Here is a 23,202-nt window from a genome sequence, read left to right on the forward strand (position 1 = left end):
CCCCCCAAAAACGTTTTAAAATTACCTGGTGGTCCAGTGGGCCCCGGAAGCGATCTCCCACTCTCGGGCCGTCGGCTGCCACTAATAAAAATGGCGCCGATGGCCCTTTGCCCTTACCATGTGAAAGGGTAACCGTGCCATTGGCCGGCCCCTATCACATGGTAGGAGCACTGGATGGCCCACGCCATTTTTAAAGATGGTGCCGGCCGTCTTTAAAACTTTTTGGGGGGATCGGGAGGGTGGTGGAGGCTAAGGGAGTGGTTTTAAAGGGTCGGGGTGGGTTTTTTGTTTATCGGATCGGGCGCAGCCGATAAAAAAAAAAACAATCGGGTCGGACGAAAAAAAATGCACGATTTGAATCAGAACCGGAATCGAACCGATTCCGGTTCCGATTCACATCTCTATTACTTTGGTCATCCTCCAAGCTTCAGGTACCGAAGCTGATTTTAATCATAATTTACAGATTACTAATGGCAGGTCTGCAATTTCATTTTTCAGTTCTTTCAGCACTCTGGGATATACACCATCTTCTGGAATATGTGGAAAATAAGATAAGTAAATAAATAAATTGTGGAGGGATGCAGTGTCCTCAGCCTCTCCCTAAGATGAACAAAATTCATCCTCCGAGTCAAGAACTCCCCCGTCTTGCCAGACCTCGCCATCTCCCCAAGTCAAGCACTCCTGAGTCATGCAAGATCCCCCACCGCCTGTGTCGAGCACTCTCTGTTAAGCAAAACCCCCTCTCTAGTCAAGCAACCCATCCCTGAATCAAGCATGCCCCATGTCATGCAGTATGCCTTAACCCTCATGAACTAAGCACCCCTTAGTCATTTTAGATCCCCCCCCATTCCTCCCCTGTACCTCCATCCCTGTGATTTAACAGATTAACCCCTAAATATCAGTCAGTCCGAGCTGTGATGCATTGTGTTGGTTTTCAAGGAACTTAAAGATTTTACAAGTAAGTTGGCATGTGGCAAAAATATCTGGGGAAAGTTATGCACGCAACTTTTTTATTTCAAATATTCAGCAGGACTTACGCGCCCAAATCTTCCTCTGAATATACGCAGATAAAGTTATGCATTTTATCTAGGTAAAGTTAGGATTGCTATTTTTCTGATCACACTTTTGCGTGTAATTATACACAGTCAACACTGAGTATGCGTGCTCACCGGTTAAAGTTAATTCCCATCCCCAGAATGCCTCTTTGGTGCTCTTTTTGTGCAAATAAAATTTGTACGTACAAAGCTTGTGGTCACCGCTGGAAAATATTCAAACCTTGGCTTTTGTGGTCATAACTGAAAAAAGTTTCACACACAAAGGCTTTGAATATCAACCTCAGTATCATGATCACAAAACCCAGAAGAAGCAATGGAGGTGGAACAGGAAGTAGTCCAGAAGCACAGAAAAGCAGGGATGACCTAGCTAGAGAAATCTGTGAAAAAAACACTCTAACAATTTGTCAAAGGAACGGGGAACAGCAATCTGTTTAGAGGAATTGGTATTGTAAGAATAAAGATGTAATTGAAAATGTCAGAACCTGCCACTTGGTGGCATGATAGTGCTACTGTTAGTGAGTTATGGTTAGAAATGTCCAATTTGAGGTCAAGCTTGAAGCAAATCTTGCCTGATTCAAGTTTGATGGACTTTTTGGATATTTTTCTTGCAGGCACAACTAGGCAGACTGGGTTGAGTAAATGGTTCTTTTTCTAGTTTCTAGACTTACTAGGGAAATATGCTAGATTTTTAACAGCAAATTTGGGGAAAATTAGAAATAAATGTAAAAAAATGTTAGATTTTCAAAAAAATACAAAGCTCATCTACCAGTTTGATTGCTGCTTTGGATATTTTTAAAACATTTGATGCTTAATAAAAAAAAATGTGTTTAAAAAATTTTTCATTGAAGTAATTCAGTGAACCCTCAAACTTTTACCAGAATCATCAAATTATTTAACAAATTATTTTGAAAAAGTTGCACACCTCGAGATGTAGTTGCTGCTCTTTCACTTATTTGTCTTGGTATATTTTGCTTCTTCTGACTGTGATGTTATATGTCTTTATGTCATTATTAAAGAAATGATATTGAAATATTAAAATACTTGGCCCAAACTTGGTTTTCAGAGACCTGCTGAAGACTTAACATTAGCGACTCACATTTGGGCTGGGTTCCCTCCCTTCTCACGTTATTTATATTTATTTAGTTATAAATATGTAGCCCGTCTATCTAAAATTCAAGGCGGGTTACAGTAATACTTTCCTAGAGCCCCCCTCCAACCCATTCCTGTCGCACTGTTCCCGAGATGCAAACGAGGGTACTATGAGAGAGAATGGGAGAGGCCTCCCTTGTGTTCACTTTAATTTGGTTGATATGCAGGAGTAGGAGGGGAGGCAGAAAGAGAGTGGGCGGGAAGAAGGGGGGGGGGCTGCAAGGCTGTGCACTGGAGACTTCACAGTATGGCTGCCCATCTGATATGGTGTCCACTTCCTTTTTTATTATTTATTTATTTTTTTAAATCTGCAGAGAGGGTGGAGGACCATGGGTGTCATGCTGACTGCTCCTCTGCTGCCACCTGATGCAGCATTCGCGTTCCCCTCCAGCACTTGGATCCCTTTTTAGCTTGAGTCGCTGACCTGCAGGAGCAGTGCAATGCTTTCTTGGGCCCTAGTTCCAATTTGAACACTGCTGGCCAGATCTTCTACCATACACTGATATGCATCAGTGCTTCTTCTGGGGACTCCTGGCTGTCATTCGGGGGGGAAGAATGCCACAGATTCTTAGGTTTTTAGGAGACTGTCCTTGTGAGCTGGCCAGCAAAAGTTATGTATCTTGCTCTCAGCCAGCTTTTTATGCCTGACAAGTTCCCTCCTCCCATTGTGTGATGGGACTTCCATCCCTATTGATTGCTGCCTCTTCTTAGCCTTTGTTAGGCAGCTTTGCCTGGGTAGGGGAGGGAGCCCAAGTTGCCATATGGCATTGGCCTTGTTTTAATCCTGGGCGGTTTTAGTAAATGCAACAACATTTCTAGATAGAAGTACTCTTCAGCCTTGGTCCTCAATGAACAAAAACAGGTCTGGTATTCAGGGTAGCCACAATGTGCAAATTAATCTAGCTCTCAGATCACATATGAGCAGATAAATCTAAAGAGTATTCATTATGGGGCCAATATTCAGCCACAGAGCAGCTAAAGTTAGCCGGATATAGCTATTCAGCGGCTGAATATCCCCAGCTATCTTAAAGTTAGCCAGATAAGTATATCCGGCCAACTTTAGGACAACCCTATGGTGAGACCAGAGTTAGCTGCATACCTCGTGGCTAACTCTGCTCCGTCCCTGGAACGCTCCCCCCCCCCCCCCCAACTTATGCGGCTAAATTCTAGTCATTATGTGGATAGAATTTAGCTGCATATGGCTTTGAATATAGCCAGGTAGCCATTTAGATGGATAACGTTTTAGTTAGCCGAAGAGTACAGGAGCACAGTCTGCACTAAAAGAACATAATAATAAACAGAGTGCAGGAAGAAATTAAACATATAGTCCGTTTATAGTTTTCAAAACAAACCAAATCTTTTTTATTTATATCTTGGCAACTCCACTGTAAACTGTACGTATAGTAGTGTTAGCAGGGTCCCCCGACACGAACCTGTGTTTTGCCGAGGCTGCGTCGGGAGGGACACTTAGTAACAGTTTGTGTAATCTTATATTAATTTTCATACTGAATGAAAATGAATATAAGATTACACATTCATACTGAATGAAAATTAATATAAGATTACACAAACTGTTACTAAGTGTCCCTCCCGACGCAGCCTCGGCGAAACACGGGTCCGTGTCGGGGGACCCTGCTAGTACAACTATACTGGGCTGCATAGAGAGAGGAATATCGAGTAGGAAAAGGGAAGTGATTATCCCCTTGTACAGGTCCTTGGTGAGGCCTCACCTGGAGTACTGTATTCAGTTCTGGAGACCGTATCTCCGAAAAGTCAGAAACAAGATGGAGGCAGTCCAGAGAAGGGTGACCAAAAAGGTAGAAGGTCTTCATCGAATGACTTATGAGGAGAGATTGAAGAATTTAAATATGTACACCCTGAAGGAAAGGAGGAGCAGAGGTGATATGATACAGACTTTCAGATACTTGAAAGGTTTTAATGATCCAAAGACAACGACAAACCTTTTCCATCGGAAAAAAATCAGCAGAACCAGGGGTCACGATTTGAAGCTCCAGGGAGGAAGACTCAGAACCAATGTCAGGAAGTATTTCTTCACAGAGAGGGTGGTGGATGCTTGGAATGCCCTTCCGGAGGAAGTGGTGAAGACCAGAACTGTGAAGGACTTCAAAGGGGCGTGGGATAAACACTGTGGATCCATAAAGTCTAGAGGACGTGAATGAATGTGGAAAAAAGGATTTGCATTCACAAAAAAGCAGGGAGTAGCTTGCTTGTTACGGCAGTTACTACCCCAAACCAAATAAGCCTGATACTTCACTTTCAATGCATATCCAGCATAGCTCTCTGCTTCAACGGCAGGGGAGAAAGACTGATACTTTATGCATATCCAGCATAGCTCTCTGCTTTAACGGCAGGGGAGAAAGACTGATACTTTACGCATATCCAGCATAGCCCTCTGCTTTAACGGCAGGGGAGAAAGACTGATACTTTACGCATATCCAGCATAGCTCTCTGCTTTAACGGCAGGGGAGAAAGACTGATGCTTCACACATAACCAGCATGGCTCTCTGCTTCAATGGCAGGGGAGAAAGTCTGATGCTTCACTTTCAATGCATGTCCAGCATAACTCTCTGCTTCAATGGCAGGGGAAATGAAGAAAAGAGGATCTATATACAGACAACAACCAAAAAGGACTGAATTACATAGTCTGAGAAAACAAATAAGCATGGGTGTAGCTTGCTTATTGCGGCGGTTACTACCCCTAACTAATTAAGCTAAATATTTCACATAGATACAGTTCCAACACTGCTCTCTGCATTAATGGTGGGGGTGGAAGGGAAATAGAACCAAAAGATTACTAAGAGCCAAGAGTAACAGATAAGTATGAGAAAAAAAATGTGCAAAGCTTGCTGGGCAGACTGGATGGGCCATTTGGTCTTCTTCTGCCATCATTTCTGTGTTTCTATACGTACAGTTTACAGTGGAGTTGCCACGATTTAAATAAAGAAGATTTGGTTTGTTTTGAAAACTATAAATGGACTATATGTTTAATTTCTTCCTGCACTCTGGTGTTTAATATTATAACATTTTAGTTATCCATCTAAATGGCTTTTCAATATCGACCTGTAAATATAGTGAAACCCTAGCGTGACTTAACATGCCATGTCAAAGAGGATAGACTTGTTTACGTCCATTGATTCCATGGACTTGTATTTCCAGGTTAAGACAAAGCATGCAATGGGAGTAAAACCGAGATTATCTAGAGCTATATGGTTTTTCTGTGAAAATCAGACTTATGAGAGCTAAACGTTGACCTCTGCTGTGCAACATTATATGTGGAGACCCTAAAAGAATACTGTTTTAATCATGGCAGGTTGCAGTAGATGAATATTTATTTATTTATTTATTTATTTATTTCTTGGTTTTTATATACCGGAAGTTCCTGTATACTATACATATCACTCCGGTTCACATTTAACAGAGATAACTGTCGCCGGGTAGGCGGTTTACATGATGTTATATGGTTGCTTCTGCTGCTATGCTATGCAGAGCCCAAATTCCACTGAATGCTATAGGGCAGTGGTGGGGAACCTCTCATCCTTGAGGGCCGCAAACTAATTGGGTTTTCAGGATACCTGGAATGACCATGCAGGAAATAGATTTTTAGGCACGCTGCCTCAATTGTATGCAAGTCTACCTCCTGCATAGTCATTTGGGATATCCTGAAAACTTGACTGGTTCATTTTATTTATTTTATTTTATTTAAATCTTTTTCTATACCGTCGTTAAGGCGGGTACCGTCACAACGATTTACAGTAAGGCACATAAAAGTAATGATACTAAAATCTGTCAGTTTACACAGGTGCCATAAGGTTCGGTAACATAGTTTGTAATCAATGTTAATAGGTTTGGAGGACTGGAGGTTCCCCACCTTTTACACATGCCATCCACGGCAGACCCGCGGAGCAGCCCCCTTACCTTCTTACAAGGACTCCAGCTCCTGGTTCCTCCTCGCTAGCGGCGGTGGGCCACCGGTTCCGACCTCAGGCTGCCCCCGGTGCCTCCGGCTCTGCCATGGTTCCCAGTTTTGCAGTTAAGATGTCATTGCTCGTCGGGCCTCTCTGCATGGCCTGCGGAGAGATGCCACCACCCGTGCCACGCCCCTCCCTAGGCGCACGAGCATTGCTAATCCTTTTGAAGGGCCTGCGGCGGGAACCTGGCCGCGGCCCTGGATGATGTCAGACTCTCCAATATATTTAAGCTCAGGCCTCACTCCATAACATTGCCTTTGCAACAGTTCTCCTAGTACTCCTCATACTCGTTGCTGATAGAGAATCCTCTCTATTCCGTGTTCCTGACCTTCATTGTTCCTGGTTCCTGTCTTCTTCGTTCCTGCCTTGTCTATGTGTTGGACTGACTCTACGGATATCGACTTTGCTTTGACTACGCTTCAGCCTATCTCCAGACCCGTACCTCTGCTACGCCTGACTACTCTACTGCCTATCTCCAGACCCGGACCTCCGCTACGCTTGACTACTCTACTGCCTATCTGCAGACCCAGACCTCTGCTACGCCTGACTTCTCCGTGATCAGCCTTGATTGACTACGCTATAGACTTCTCCGTGTTCAGAATTCTACATTGCTTGCCATGACCTCTGCTTGCCGCCAGCCCTGATCCAAGCCTATCATTGACACCTCTCCTAGCCTACTCCCTGGATGTGAACTTATCAGGCTTCGGCCTATCTTTGCTTGAGTGCCTCCAGCTACTCTCTGTCCCATTGCTGCCAGAGTTCCAGTACCGTACCCAGTCCAGGGTAGGACTACGCCATCTATCGGCTTCTGTCTCTGAGCTGAACCAACTTTTCTCACTAATCTACCTCGAGGCCCACCTAAGTCCTGCCTCTACCTTCAGCCCACTCCACCTGCCGATGGTGGGGACCCGTAGGTTGTCACCTACGGGTTGCGTTAACCCCACCTTGGCACGAGGGTCCACCTCCGATGCAACACTACCCGCACTACAGGGCTTGAAAATACTTTCAAAATATTATCAGGTTTGGGCATTTCTAGAAAACAAACATCTCCCCCATGACTAAAGAAAACACCAATGTCATCAGGTAAAAAAAGAACTGGTGGAACCGTGAACCTTTTCTGGGTTGTAGATGTATTTGAAGAGGGTAATTTTCACCTCGCTTTGGCTGCTGCATTTGAAAACTGTCCTCAGTCTGGTTAAAAGGAGGAATATATTTCTAACCAGACTGCAAGGATGTGTTTATTTATTTATTTGTTTATTTATTTTTAATTTTTATATACCGAAATTCCTGTATAAGATACAAATCAATCCGGTTTACATAGAACGGCAAATTGCCCTGATCCTACGAGCCCGACCAGGGTTTATTACATGGAACCGTAACAATGAGTCTCTGTAAACTATACAACTAACAGAAACTGAGTTTTCGTGAACTATACAGATAACGTGTTAAACAGTGAGTCAGAATAAAACAACTTGATAATAAATAAATATAATTAATAATAAATAATAATTCAAAATAATAATTCAAAATAGTCAGTGGGTTGCGAGAATTGGATTAACATGGAACAGATGGACGGGGTGGAATGGGGGGAGCCGGCGAGGATGGGGCATGAAATGGTAAGAATGCTGGGTCACATTTTCAGGGGGGAGGCGATTCTCAGTGTGTGTTTAGGCTAGGACAGGAAAACAACGGGCAGGTGTACATGACTTTTCCACAATTGTGTGCTCTGTTTTACCCCCTCTTGCCACCTGCACAAAAAAGCTGATGCAAAGTTCATGGCTGCTTTCATTGTGTCTACTTTCCACTAATTTTTAAAAAGAAAACTTACTTGTAATGCTTTTCTTTGAAAATTAACATTACTTACAATATGTGTGCTGAAACGCCTGCGTTCTTTACCAGTGCACTGGCTATTTGAAAGTTGCCCCATGAATAGGTATTTTCATGTAGAATTTTTTTTTTTTTTGCTTAAAACATCTTATACAAAATGAAAATCATTGCCTGATCTTTTTTTGCTTCACCCAACACCATTATAAATATGTGCATTGTGCGTCCTCCGTCCGGGAGCATGAAAGAGAAAAATCAATTTATTCTCAAGAATTAATACAGTGAAGAAACATTTCAGAGCTGAATTCAGTACTTTCCCCACAAGCAGTTCTGTAACTATCTTTTTATCATTAATACATTTACATATGCGCTTTGCGTGGTTAATGTAAGTAGTGTGCTCACAATATATTTAAACTGGAACTAGGATTTAATTGGCCTATGCTCATGTGTCACCGGGTTTCCAGTACAGCATTGTTCAGTTTTTCCCTCCTCTGCCTTCTTTCTCCAGACAAGATGCTAATTCATGCTGCCCAATCAAATAAACTTGCCAAAAGAACAAAAACTGCAAGGGTTCAAAAAGCAAGAAAATGTGCAGAGTATGCCACAAACTGCCTACAAGCCAGAAAATTGATATAGGTGTGGGGGCATAGAGGTTTGTAGCATGAGTTCCTTAAGTGGGAAGAAAAAAAAATGGTCCAGGAGAGAAACATGAAATGCAAACATCTCTCTGTAAAAACAGGCCCAGTTTGATTAGGAGTACAAATAATCCATGTTTGCTTCCAAGTGCTGAAAGCTCCTGCTCCTGCATCTCCTTCCTGTCTCTCCCCCGCCCCATGTACCTGGCTTTTAGTGCTAAACTGAAATTATAAGGTTACAGTCTCATTTTTTGGAGATGGCAGCATATTAGCTCCATAATGCAAACATTTGGTGTGATTTATAAAGTAAGCCTGTCCTAAATCTTCAGGAAACCCTTATTTTAAGCCCCTGTCCACCTGGGGTCACCTTCCCAGCCTTGGGAATAGGGTAGTTACTGTCCCGAGGTGGGGAATTAAATCTCTGGGGCTGTGAGCTGGGGGCAGGATAACCTGCAGGGCCAGTACCAGGCTGAGAACACTCCACAGAAACAAACCACTTCCAGACTCAAGAAGTGCTGCCAATAAACCTAATGACTGTGACAGTTCAGCTAGATGCAGATATCAAACAGAATTACAGTTCCAGAAAAACTATTAACTCTTCTCCCTATAGCTCCTTTCCTTAAATAACAGTTTCTAGGGATGTGAATCGTGTGCCCAATCGAATTAACGATCGGGTTCGGCTAGAGGGAGAAAAAAATCAGATCGGTGGTGATGTGAATCGGAATCGGTTCCGATTCACATCTTTAATTTTTTTTAGTGAGGCCCGACCCTTTAAAATTGACCCCTTACCTTCCCCCACCCTCCCGAACCCCCCCAAAACTTTTTACGAGTACCTGGTGGTCCAGTGGGGGCGCGGGGACCAATCTCCCGCTCTCGGGCCATCGGCGCCATTTTGGCTGCCACTCAAAAATGGCGCCGATGGTCCGATAAAAAAAAACCCCACCCGACTGGCAGTGCTCCTACCATGTGACAGGGGCCGGCCAATGGCACGGATACTCTGTCACATGGTAAGGGCAAAGGGCCATCGACGCCATCTTTATGAGTGGCAACCGACGGCCTGAGAACGGGAGATCGCTCCCGGGACCACCACTAGACCACCAGGTAATTTTAAAATGTTTTGGGGGGCTCGGGAGAGTGGGGGAAGCTAAGGGGGTCATTTTTAAAGGGTCGGGTGTTTTGTTTTTTTTTATCGGGCCATCGGCGCCATTTTTGAGTGGCAGCCAAAATGGCACCGATGGCCCGAGAGCGGGAGATCAGTCCCCGCGCCCCCACTGGACCACCAGGTACTCGTAAAAAGTTTTGGGGGATTCGGGAGGTTTGGGGAAGGTAAGGGATTAGTTTTATAGGGTCGGGGTGGGTTTAGGGGTTGTTTTTGTGTGCTGGTTTTCCCGCCCTCCCCCTCCCTCGATTTACGATTTTTCACGATAAATCGGGGGAATTTCTATTGTATCGCGACTCTTAACGATTTTTGACGATTTAAAAAAATATCTGACGATTTTTTTAAATCGTCAAAAAATGATTCACATCCCTAACAGTTTCTTCTTACAGCCACTCAGGGTCTCTGGTTAATTTGTTTCTTCTATTTCCTCTATTTTTTGCACAGCCTAGTCTAGTTTCTTCAGTTAGCAAAATAGTTACTCACAAGAATGTGCTGCTCAGCTCAAAGAAAAATCCCTCTGGAGCAGCATCAGGATCCTCCAAGCCCCACGACAATTTCCCTCTGGCACAGTTTGGCTTCCTGGTCCATAAAAGTTCCTGCCTCAGATTTTTATCTTTTAACTTCCAACTTCTAGGCTGTATTGTACTCTCTACTTCTCTTCTGCTCTCAAACCTTTAGGGGAAAATTCCTGCACTCCTGCCTCTCCCTTCTAAGATCCTGGGTGAGGATCACAGCTTCATCCAACTCTCTTTCCTTGCAATCTGGAACAGCCCCAGACTCAGGAGAGTCAGGATCTTTTTTTTTTTTTTTATTACGTCTGTTCCATAACCGAGCCCCCTCAGGGGATGAACCCCCCTTGGCTGTCAAGCAGGCAGGTCACACCTCTTGACACAGAGCTGACCCAGGGCTCTGGAATATTCCTATACACGTTCCAGATTAACCTTTTGCCACATGCACATCCTGGGTACTTCCAACTGATGCTGACGCACTGCATTCAACCCTTCAAGGCTCTCATAAAGAGGAACCTTTCAGCGCCTTTAACCTCTATGCACGTTCTGTGGCACAGGAACCACACTAGGTTGAAAGATATGATTATGGTATGGGACTGGGAGATACCATTTCTTTTTTCCTCGTGGGGGTAATTTTCAAAGCCATTTATGTGCATAAAACAGTTTTATGAGTGTAAATGTAAAGCCTGGTCCACCTTAAATCCTAGAGAGAGAGAGAGAGAGAGAGAGAGAGCTCTGTGGGTGAGACCCTTCTGGGACAGGATGTGAGCCCAGCTGGCCTCAAGAGGAGCCCCAGTATCTCCAGGAGAGGAGCTCTTGTATACAGCTCTGCATGAAGGTATTGTAGGAGGACACTGCTAGAAGAATATAGGCAATCAACTATTTTGTTTATAGCTGAATGAAAGAATAAAGTTTTGAGTTGCATGATGAAAGGCTAGAGTCGGCGTGGTTTTCTGTTTCCAGCCTGTGAAGATTTGCTCATCTATCCCACACTCCCCAAAACAGACCCTCCCTGCTTTCCCGCAGCCCCCTTACCCCTTCTGCAGCTCTGAGAATTTCATTGATACTCAGTCGCATCTGCCCTGCCAGCTCTGATTACAAAATGGTGCCGGTCTCAGGGCTAGTCAGTGCCAACTTGTTTTATAGCTGTAAGCTGTAAACATATATGGCTATATTACTTTACAGCTGTATTAATTTATGGCCATAAAACAACGTGATGCTGGCTATTTCTGAGACCGGCACCATTTTTAAATCAGAACCAGTATGGCAAGAGTAATTGGATATTGCTGTGTCCCTTTCATCCTCAGAAGGGGTACAGGGGTAAGGGGGTTACAGGGGTATTGGGGGACTGGTGACTTTTTTTTTTTTAAACATTTCTCACAAATAAAACAAATGTTTTGCTAAATGCACGCACTATTTGCAGAAATGAAGACCCTTAAAATATTTGGGTTTTCATAGGTACCTGAGCTTCATTTTGTTTGAAATGAACCAAACGGAAAATGATCTTTTTCGGATCAGATTCCATATTTCTTTCAAATGAATGCACATCCCTAGGAGTTCGTGAGCATATGTTCTGAGAATTATCAAAGTGAAAATATGCATGTACTGTAAAAATTTGTGGAACGTTTGTAGGTGCAAGGATCCTTGAAAATTACCCTCCCTGCATTTAGAGAAGTTATATTCATTCAAGAATAAGCTCAAAAAGACAAATGATCCAAATTTGCGCACAAGATAAAAGAAAACACAGAAGAAAAAGCATGAGCTTATCAAATGTCTTAACAGTCTACAAGGCAAAAGGGAAAGCTTCCCCCTTCAAAAGGAAACAGAACCTAAAAATAATTAAATGCACCTTACATAATAACAATTAAAATAAACTTTCAACCCTTTTCATTATCAAATGCAACCCCCAAAACAGATGTCACCAACTTGCAGTCAGAGGTAGAGAAGTTCCAAGAAATGGAAATTAAGCTGTAGAGACGCTGTCCTTCAAGTTAAGGATCAAAAAAGCACACCTGGCATTTTGAAAATGAATACATTTACAAGGATAACAAAGACAGGAACTGTCATCAAAGGAGATCACTTTCTAAAGCATGTAAATAATAATTTCCATTTTTCTTAGGTGACTCTGTAGACATCTGGAAATATCAAATTTTCTGATTAAAAAATATAAAACATCCTTAATTCAAAAGAAAAAAAGGGGCAGACACGCGGCATGTGGGGAGGGCCCCCTTAATCTGACGCTTGCCAGAGAGGGAGGCCCCCCCCCATTTCCCCCTACTCAACGTGGCCATAGCGGCGGCGTGGATCGAGCCCTCCCCTGGTGAGGGGGAGGGGCGGCGATGACGCGCATGGCGCAGCGATGCCGCCGCATCATTGCGTGTGACGTCAGCCTCGCGGCTATCGCGAGGCTAGGGGTCACAAAAGCGACAGCGAGCGCTGGGCCTGGCCTCTTTTCCAGCCAGCGCTCACGTTGTGAGGAGCGAGGAATGCACGAGAAGGGATCCCGGAGAAGGCCTGACCCGCGATCTGAGCCGCGATCGAGCCGCAGGACGACCGGGAGAAGTAAATATAATCGTGCAGGCACTCCAGTAGCCTTCTAAGAGACCCGGAGACCCGCATCAAGAATTTAAAGGCACAGCAGCCTTTTTACAGCATTTTTTGGTGCCGGGAGAAGCAGCAGCCCGGCGGCCACGTGTAGAGCGTTACCTGGAACTGGAGGACCTTCCCAGCACTCCCTCCCCGCTACTACAAGCATACAAGATTTAAACTGTGAGTAAAACCCCTTTTCTTCGCCATGGCTAGGGGTGGAGCAGGAAATGCAAGGGGAAGGGCAAGGCAACAAGGGAGGACAGAACCCCGAGGAGCACAGGGAGAACCATCCCTGAATCCAGGGGAGGGAGGAGGAACAGCCAGAGGGAGGCGAAAACCGTAGAGCAGGAGCCAAAATGGAGGAAGAGTGGCCGGCCGGGGACAGAAGGCGCAGAAAGGAAGGAGCGAAGGCAGGCATCAGCCGACGACAGACAAGGACAGTACAAAAGAGCATGGCAGCGGACGTGGGGCAACAGGAATGCAGCCTGAGGTGAGACAAGTCAGTCCACCACAGTGGGGTTGGCCCATGTAGCCCTTGATGGGACCAGGGGGCCATGCCCGGAACGGGACTGCCAGGCGCAACTGCGGACACGACCGGAATAGGAGGACAAGAAGGCAACCAGTACAGCGTTGCCCCATGGCAAGCACCAATGTTGCAGCCTTACCACCGGCAAATGTGCCCGCCATGGTGGCAGATACCGCCGCCGTGGTATACCTCAACACCTGGAGTCATGGCTCCACCGATTGACAGAGACAGAGGAACAGAGGGACCGAATGAGCCGGTGCAGACGGAGGAGCCAGGGCAGACGGAGGACAGGCAAGTCAGTAAGAGCCGATAACCCAGAAGACGGGTCCCTGCGAAGGTGAGCGGCAGCGCCAAACCGGCGCAGGAGATGGAAACCGGCGAAGAGGATGTAATCGCTGAGGAGGTCAGCGAACAGGAATATCTGGAGGTTCAGTTGGAATAGTGGCTAGGCCAGCGGCGGCAGCAGGAACGAGCAGAGACGAGCAGAGAACAGACAGAGAAACAAAAGGCAAGGTTACTAAGAGGAAAAGGAAGTCAAGCGAATCCACTGCTGACTCGTCAGAGGAAGACTCTGACGGGAGTGAGGCATCCAGGGGGACCTTGCCACGGCCCGAGAGGGTAACAGGGAGTGTGACAGTGGCAGCAGTGCTGCCTACCTTGGCGGATTTATGGGAGAGTGTCCCGAGGGCATTGCGTTGCAAAATAAGGAGGAGAGAGTATATAGATATATTCTCAATATTGGAATGCAGGAAAGGTGCAACAGAGAAAAAGAAAAAGGGAAAAAAGGAAGAGCAAAAAGGGGGAGAAGTAAAGGTGCCCAAAAATATCATTAATTGGACCAGGACTTTTTTAAGAATGATCAGTGTCATAAGAAAGGAAGACCCGTCCCAGTATGCACCCATGCTTAGCTATGCAGACACGATATTGGAAGCATATAAAGAATATCAAGGATGGTGCTGCCTAAACTACAATGAAAGGTTTAGAGATAAGATGGAAGAAAACAGAAACATGTCATGGGGGATGCATGATATGGGTTTATGGTTGCGGCAGATGACCAGTAAGGACATGGAAATAGCCGAGACACACAGAACAGGGAAGGCTGGTAATGGGCAGTCAGCACCGGGGAGTAGTCAGCGGGGGGAAAGTGCTAACAATAAGGTATGCTGGAGATTTAACAAGGCCGGATGCACCTTCCAAGAGTGCAAATTTAAACATATCTGTTCCGTGTGTGCCGCATCGCACCTGGCAAGTAAGTGTACAAAGAAAGGCCCGGGGCCCACCAGGAATTTTGGCGGAAGAGAAAAGCAGTAACGCTAAGGCACCTTCACCGGTGCAATTGGCAATTATCTCCAAATGGCTGGCAGAATACCCTAGACGAGCAGACGCTGTCAGGCTTAGGGAGGGTTTCCAATATGGTTTCAGCATACCCTTTCAGGGTAAAATTAAGAACGCAAGCTTAGGAAATTCCTTTTCTGCAGTTAGGCACGCGACCATAGTACGACAGAAGGTCAATAAAGAAATTGAAATGGGTAGAACGGCAGGTCCAATTGGGGACCCACCGTTCCGGGATATGATGCTGTCACCATTGGCAGTAGTGCCAAAGAAGGAACAAGGGGAGTTTAGATTGATATAGAACCTGTCATACCCACCGGGAGAGTCTGTGAATGATCATCTGCCGGAGGAGGCATGTACGGTGCAATACGCGTCCTTTGACGCGGTAATTGCCTGGTACGGACATGTGGGAAAGGAGCGTTAATGGCGAAGGCCGACATAAAGTCAGCCTTTAGACTGCTACCAGTGCATCCCGACAGTTTCCCCCTGCTAGGTTTCCAATTTGAAGGTCGATATTACGTTGACAAATGTATGCCAATGGGATGTTCCGTATCTTGTGCATACTTCGAGATGTTTAGCACATTCCTACATTGGGCACTCCAAAAAAGGGCGGGGAACGGCAACGTGGTCCATTACCTAGACGATTGTTTGTTCGTGGGACCGGCCAATAGGAATACCTGTGCGCTAACACTATCGACATTTCAGGAGATGGCAGAGGAGTTCGGGGTTCCCTTAGCGCAGGAGAAGACAGAGGGCCCCGTGACCGTTTTGTCCTTTTTGGGAATAGAGATAGATACGCAGGCCATGACGTCCAGATTGCCGATCGAGAAAGTGCTCAAGTTACGGAACATGCTGAGGCAGATGTTAGCGTCAAAAAAGGTCACTTTAGCTAAGATGCAATCAGCAATAGGAAGCTTGAATTTCACGTGCCGGGTAATCCCCATGGGGAGGGCCTTCTTGAGGCAGTTAGCGGATGTGACAAGGGGAGTGAGATGCCCTCACCACCATATTAGAATATCACGACCAATAAGGGCAGACATATTAATGTGGTTGGAGTTTTTGGACAGCTTTAATGGCATTTCAATGTGGCAGGAGGAGACCGTTTCAAATAGGGACTTGGCCATATATATATATGTACGGACGCGTCAGGAGGTTGGGGGTTTAGGGCATTGTCAGGGTGCCTGGTGCGTGGCCCCATGGCTGAAGGAATGGAGGGAAAGGGGGTTGGTGAGGAATATCACGTTCCTTGAACTATTCCCTATACTGGTAGCTATCACAGTGTGGGCCCACAAGTTGTGCAACAAACGGATAGTGTTTTGGTGCGACAACCTGGCGGTAGTGACGGTGTTAAACAAACAGGTGGCCCGTTGTTCGCAGGTGGCGGAATTGTTGAGGGAAATGGTGATACAAAGACTGCGTTTGAACATGACATTAAGGGCTAAGCACATACCCGGCATCCATAATCAAGTGACTGATTCACTTTCTAGGCTAAGTGGGATCTTTTTTGCCAACAGGTGCCAGAGGCGGAGCAGGAAGGAGTACCAATACCGGACCGTTTATGGCAGATTGGAACGAGACCGAACGGGGATTGTTGAGGGCATCCGTAGCCCCCGCGACATGGAAAGCCTACTGTAGGGGTTATGCTAGAGTGCAGGAATTCCTTCGGGGCAAGGAGGAGCGCTGGGGGTGATAGTAGCTAAACAGATAGTCCAGTTTATATCATGGGCAAAGGAATCGGGCATGTCTAAGGGTGCCACGGTAAACCAGTTAGCTGGTTTTGCCTTCTTTACAAAAGCACAAGGGTTAGGGGATCCACTTAACTTCTTCATGGTTAAGAAGCTGCTAGCTGGATGGGTGAGGGAGGCAGCTTGGGAAGGCGATAAGAGAAGGCCAATAACGCATGAGGTATTGGTGAGGTTATGGTACGCGATAACGCGAGTATGTACGGAGCCATTTGAGGCAGTATTGTTCAGGGCGGCATTCTGCACAGCATTCTTTGTGGCCTTAAGGGTGAGCGAGTTAGTGGCGCCATCCAAAAATGATAGCGGGGCTAACGGATTACTGTATAGCAATGTTCAAGTGCAGGACTAGAGCATCAGCTTACGGGTCCACAAATCCAAGACAGATCAGAACGCAAAAGGGGTAGAAATTCGATTGGCAAGGTGGGGTCACAGGTAACCTGCCCTGTGCAGAACATAAAGAACTATCTGCAAGTAAGGCCTAAGGGCGGGGTTCACCTGCTGGTACATAAGGATGGAGTCCCATTGACGAAGTTTCAATTCACAGCGGTCTTGCACAGGGTATTAGTGTAGGGCTGGACCCTAACGAGTATGGTACGCATTCATTCAGAATCGGGGCCGTGACAAGTGCAGCGCAAGCGGGTTTGCCAATGGAAGCCATCCGTAAGATCGGCAGATGGCAATTGGCAGTGGCCAAGCGGTATGTAAGGCTGGAGTTTACGCAATTGAGTAATGTGATGTAGTGCAGCGCTGCCGGGGGGGGGGGGGGGGGGGCCAGGAATGGATAAGATACTAGGGATGTGAATCGTTTTTTGACGATTTAAAATATCGTCCGATATATTTTAAATCGTCAAAAAATCGTTAGGGCCACGATACAATACCAATTCCCCCGATTTATCGTTAAAAAATCATAAATCGGGGGAAGGGGGAGGGCAGGAAAACCGGCACACTAAAACCCCCTAAAACCCACCCCCAACCCTTTAAATTAAATCCCCCACCCTCCCGAACCCCCCCCCAATGCTTTAAATTACCTGGGGATCCGGCGGTGGTCCAGAACAGCGGCGGTCCGGAACGGCTCCCTCAATAGAATTGTGTTGTCTTCAGCCGGCGCCATTTTTCAAAATGGCCGCCGCCATTTTGCGGCGGCCATAGACAAAAACGATTCGACGGAGGAGGTCGTTCCGGACCCCCGCTGGACTTTTGGCAAGTTTTGTGGGGGTCAGGAGGCCCCCCCAAGCTGGCCAAAAGTTTCCTGGGAGTCCAGCGGGGTTCCGGGAGCGATTTCTCGCCGCGAATTGTTTTCGTACGGAAAATGGCGCCGGCAGGAGATCGAGTGCAGGAGGTCGTTCAGCGGCGGTCCGGAACCCCCGCTGAACGACCTCCTGCAGTCGATCTCCTGCCGGCGCCATTTTCCGTACGAAAACAATTCGCGGCGAGAAATCGCTCCCGGAACCCCGCTGGGCTCCCAGGAAACTTTTGGCCAGCTTGGGGGGGCCTTCTGACCCCCACAAGACTTGCCAAAAGTCCAGCGGGGGTCCGGAACGACCTCCTCCGTCGAATCGTTTTTGTCTATGGCCGCCGCCATTTTGCGGCGGCCATTTTGAAAAATGGCGCCGGCTGAAGACAACACGATTCTATTGAGGGGGCCGTTCCGGACCACCGCCGTTCTGGACCACCGCCGGATCCCCAGGTAATTTAAAGCATTTGGGGGGGGGGTTCGGGAGGGTGGGGGATTTAATTTAAAGGGTCGGGGTGGGTTTTAGGGGGGTTTAGTGTGCCGGCTCATGATTTTAACGATTTTTCACGATAGTTTACATACCCAAACGGCAACAATACGATTCCCTCCACCTCCCAGCCGAAATCGATCGTTAAGACGATCGAGGACACGATTCACATCTCTATAAGATACCATAAGGCGGCTAGTAATACTAGAGCCAGCCAGCAGGGGGAGCAGGTGAAGGCGAGAAACTACAAATCCCAGGTTCCAAGAACCACCACCTGACCTGTAGGGAGAGCTTGGAGGAGAGCAGGTGGCAGACTTGGACTAATGAGTCACACAGGTGAGCCTAGGGAGCTAGAGGAAGAGGGCGTGCCTAGGTAGCGGCAGTGGCCAGAAAAAGCCAGTGCCAGGAAGCAAAGAGAGGAGGAAATGGAGGTAGGTTCCGGGGAGAGGAATCCTCCAGCTGTCTCATGGGTACAGCCTAGCCAGAAAAGGGAAACGGATAACCTGTACCCTAAGGGAAGTTAGGGCAGGGGTGTTTGCTGGTGAACTGGAGAGCCGGGGGGGGCTCAAACAGTACCTTTACTCCAGCACATGTGTTAAGGTGTTTGCTGGTGAACTGGAGAGCCGGGGGGGCTCAAACAGTACCTTTGCTCCAGCACATGTGTTAAGGGGTTAGACTGCTGGAGAGCTGGGGCAGGGTCATTTGTTCAGCTCCTGAGGGGACGGAGCCAATGTAACAGATTCAGCTACTCTGCTTTATAAAATTGCTTTGAGGAACCTCTCTCTCTCTCTGTGTTATCTTTGGGGGTTGGGGGACTGCTTCAACCCCACTCCATTCAAAGAGAACCCAGAAGCCCCGCAAAACCAGGGCCAGCGGAGACCTGAACCAAGGGAGTCCTGTGCGACTGAGGGACTCCAGGGATATCCAGGACTCGCGAGGGGCCTGAGCTGGAGGCAGCGGAGCGGCACCCAGGTCAGCACGGGCGGTGAGCCTTCACAGTAACTAATTCGATTCGTTTCACCCACAGGTCCATGGAGGCAAAGGAGGATAGCATGGTTAATAGGACATTCCTTCGTTCGTTGGGCGGCCAGAAGGGCCCTGGAGAGACCTTATGGAATGCATTTGGGCTTGGCGCCGAGGGGTGTCAGCTTGAAATGGATGGGAAGGTCAGGAATGAAATGGGAGCAATTGCTAGCGGACCTGCAGAACAGATTAAGCACATTGCAACGACCAGATGCGATAGTTATCCACCTAGGGGACAATGATCTAGGTGTACATTTGGCCAAGCAGCTGATAGAAATGGTAAAAAGGGACCTGGTGACCATAAGGGAGATGACCCCGGGAACAACTATAATTTGGTCAGACATCATACCTAGGATTAAATGGCAGGGTAGCAAATTATAGGGCAGGGGAAGAAAAAAGATAAATCAGCAGGTTGGTTTATGGGCCCAGAAGATGGGCGTGCACCAAATAAGGCACGAATGGGTAGATGAGCCATGTTTAGACCTATATCGGCCGGATCGGATACATCTATCCGAAGTGGGTTATGATTTGTTCAACAACTCCATACAGGAAGCGCTAGAGAGAGTATTTAGTGAGGTTGGGCCGCAGTTGTGGTGGGGGGCCTGGGACAAGTTAGGCACTGTCCCATGCTGGTGGCGGTGGTACCCGAGTCGGTAGGTAGATGGAGACCTTGAAGACACGGTGCGGACAAACCGGAAGTCCTCAGGAAAGGAAAAGTGCGTATAGTTGGGCGTAGGCTGCCCGGAGGAATGGCCCCGTGGCTCTGACATGGCGGGGGCCGGAAAGATGGTGGCGGACTGGCTTAACACGGCGGACGCCTGCATTGAAGCCCAGATTGTAATATGGTTGAACGCACCAACGACTCGGGTACTGGGAATGTATTTACGTTAATGTTAATAAATGCTGCGGCCTTGTTTTCACCAAAATTGGAGTCTGAGTAGTATGTTGGGTGATATGTGAATGGGGACCAAGAGTCGGGAGGGGCGGGGGCGGACGCAAAGGTCTGCCAATGTTAATTTTGAGTCAGGATCTAGGGTAAATATTGGCAGCAGGGTAGCTCATGTTTTGGTTTTATGGTTCAATGCGTTATATATTCTGTGTACAACTACATTTTATGATTTTAATTTTGTTACCCACCAGGACCAAGATTTTTTAGGAGGCAGGTAAGAAATGTGTGAAATAAATAAAATAAACATCCAAACTATCTCAGTATATATGACCATTCTGCATTCTTCCAGCTTCATTAACTCTTAGAACAATCCCAAAGAAGTAAGAAACAGGACATACACAGAAGGGTTTTTGGTTTGATTTTAAGAACTTCCAACATGTAATTCCTTAACACAGTAAGAGGGAATATAGATGATTTGGGGACACTAAATGAGATTTTTCCTCTTGATAGTATTCTGCAAAAGTTCCATTTTATGGCAAGCCAAATTATCTTTAAAGAGAGCATATTACATTTCCTTGTCCTCAAATGTCAAATTGTTGACAATGGCTCCCAAGGATACTGTCTTGAACTTGTAACTTAGACACAGGCATAGTAATATTCAAATCACTTAAAAAGTAAAATAGAGCATTCTAGCTAGAAAATAGCACTCAATATCTGATTAGATGTGCTGTTCCCCAAGTACTATACTTAGTCTCAAAGGGCTGGATTTTAAGAGGTACGCGCGGGCGTACATTTGTGCGCGACACCTGGCGCGCACAAATGTACGCCCAGTTTTATAACATGTGCGCGCAGCTGCTCACATGTTATAAAAGCCGAGGTCAGCGCGCGCAAAGGGGTGCACACTTGTGCACCTTGCACGCGCCGAGCCCTAGGGAAGCCCCGATGGCTTTCCCTGTTCCCTCTGAGTGGCCTCGGAGGGAACTTTCCTTCCGCCTCCCCACGTTCCCCACCTTCCCCTCCCTAACCCGACCCCCAGCCCTATATAACCCCCCCCTCACCTTTGTTTAATAAGTTGCGCCTGCCTCCAGGCAGGTGTAGGTTGCGTGCGCTGGCCAAGTGCTGGCATGCGATCCCCCAGCACAGCCGCTGTGCCAGAGGCTTCGGTCCTGCCCCGCCCCTTTCACAAAGCCCCGGGACATACGTGCATCCTGGGGCTTGCGTGTGTCGCTGGGCCTATGCAAAATAGGCTCGGCACGTGCAGGAGCGGTTACGTACGTAAATCCTTTGAAAATCTGGCCCTGAGCCTGATAAATCCTCTTGGGAAATCACTACATTGATCCCCATAAGGTTGACCAGTTGCAATCCAGATATCATCACTGCCATAGCTCTCACTCTGGCTACCATTCCACATGGATTGTTTTGTGATGCAGCCAGCTATTGGAGAAGAGCCTGGGTTGTTGTTGGGTCCAAGGAGTACGCTGACTTTCACTGTGGATCCAGGAGAGGCTGCCCAGCATGCAATGGAGGTGAAAAGTGGGTCCTCTAGAGAAGGCATTTTTTTTGCCTCCAATGCATGCTCGGCAGTCTCTCCTCCAACGATGCGCACGGAAACCTGATTTGGCATACTTCAGCTATGGCCGGCAAAGAGCCACCTTCTGGTTACATGGGGGAGGGGATTTGAGCTTAGGGACTCAGTGTGGTTTAAACCTGGATCCACAAAGAACACCAGAATACTTCTTGAACTCATGGACAACCCAGGTTCTTCTCCAATTGCTGGCTGCATCACAAAACAATCTATGGCTCCCAATATAGCAAACTTGGACATGAAGGGGTATGTCCTTATCATGGGGAGGGGGGGGGGGGGTTCTATGTGTGCAATTTTCAAAGGGATTTCTGTAGGTGAATGACTGCTACACACAGGAACATCCCGTTCGAAATTGTTCTCGCTATGTGAAAGTACCCACGTTGTCCACAGCACACATTTTTTCTTGCACAGAAAATGTGCAGTGCCTGGGGGAGGGTTAGTGTGGGACCTCTTAAGTACTCATAGGGATCTCATTTTGATATCCTTACATGTTCTTTACACCATGTACTTCACACCTGCAAAGTACTCAGGCTAAAGATTCCCACTGCCAAATTTTCAAAGGGAAACTAGGGGAAACTTTGGAAAAATTGGCTTGCAGGCCTGGGGCTAGTGGGAAATCGCCTTCAAAGAGAAAAAATGTGAAAAGCAAGGAAAGTTTGGGTCCAGTCATCAGAGCTCAAACAGCAAAGATTGGGTGTCCACCAGGGATTTCCCTGGGAGATACAATTTCTAGTTTAGATTAATTATCCAAATGATCTTTTATATTTGCTCCCATTTTTGCAACGAGAATGTAGTCTTCATTTTATTCAGTTCAGCTCAGTGCATTTTCCTCCATTCCTTGAGCCGTTTGCAATTCATTGTATTTATTTATGCATTAGCAATGTGTGGTGGTTTGTCATCTTCTAGTTCCCCTATTAATTCAATTCATATTGATTCTGAATGCCTAGAGAGCAGAAATATTGCATTTGATTTTATGTGTCACCTCATTGTCTTCAAATTATCACTCCTTCCTCTCTGATTAATATTATTTATGTAACAAATATTAGTATTGTTTTTTCCAGCTATAGGTAATTAAACATTTTGGTATTTTTTATTTGACAGTATCAGTAATCACATATACTCCATTGTACAATGCTAATACTTGCTCAGTACATGATACCTTAAATAAGATTTTTTTTTCCTTTCCATTGAATATATGGAAAAAAGTTACACACAGTGGGGTAGACTTTAAAAGGGTTACGCGCATAAGTTATGCACGTAACCCTTTAAAACCCCCTTGCGCACGCTGAGCCTATTTTGCATAGGCTCGGTGGCGCGCGCAAGCCCCGGGATGCGCGTAAGTCCTGGGGCTTTCCTGGGGGGCGTGTCGGGGGGTGTGTCACGGTGGCGCGTCATCCGGGGGCGTTCCAGGGGCATGGCCATGGGCGTGTTCCAGCCCGCGGGCGTTCCAGGGGCGTGGTCGCTGCCTCCGGACC

This window comes from Rhinatrema bivittatum, chromosome 5 (assembly GCF_901001135.1).
Source record: "Rhinatrema bivittatum chromosome 5, aRhiBiv1.1, whole genome shotgun sequence".
NCBI classification, from domain to species: Eukaryota; Metazoa; Chordata; class Amphibia; order Gymnophiona; family Rhinatrematidae; genus Rhinatrema; species Rhinatrema bivittatum.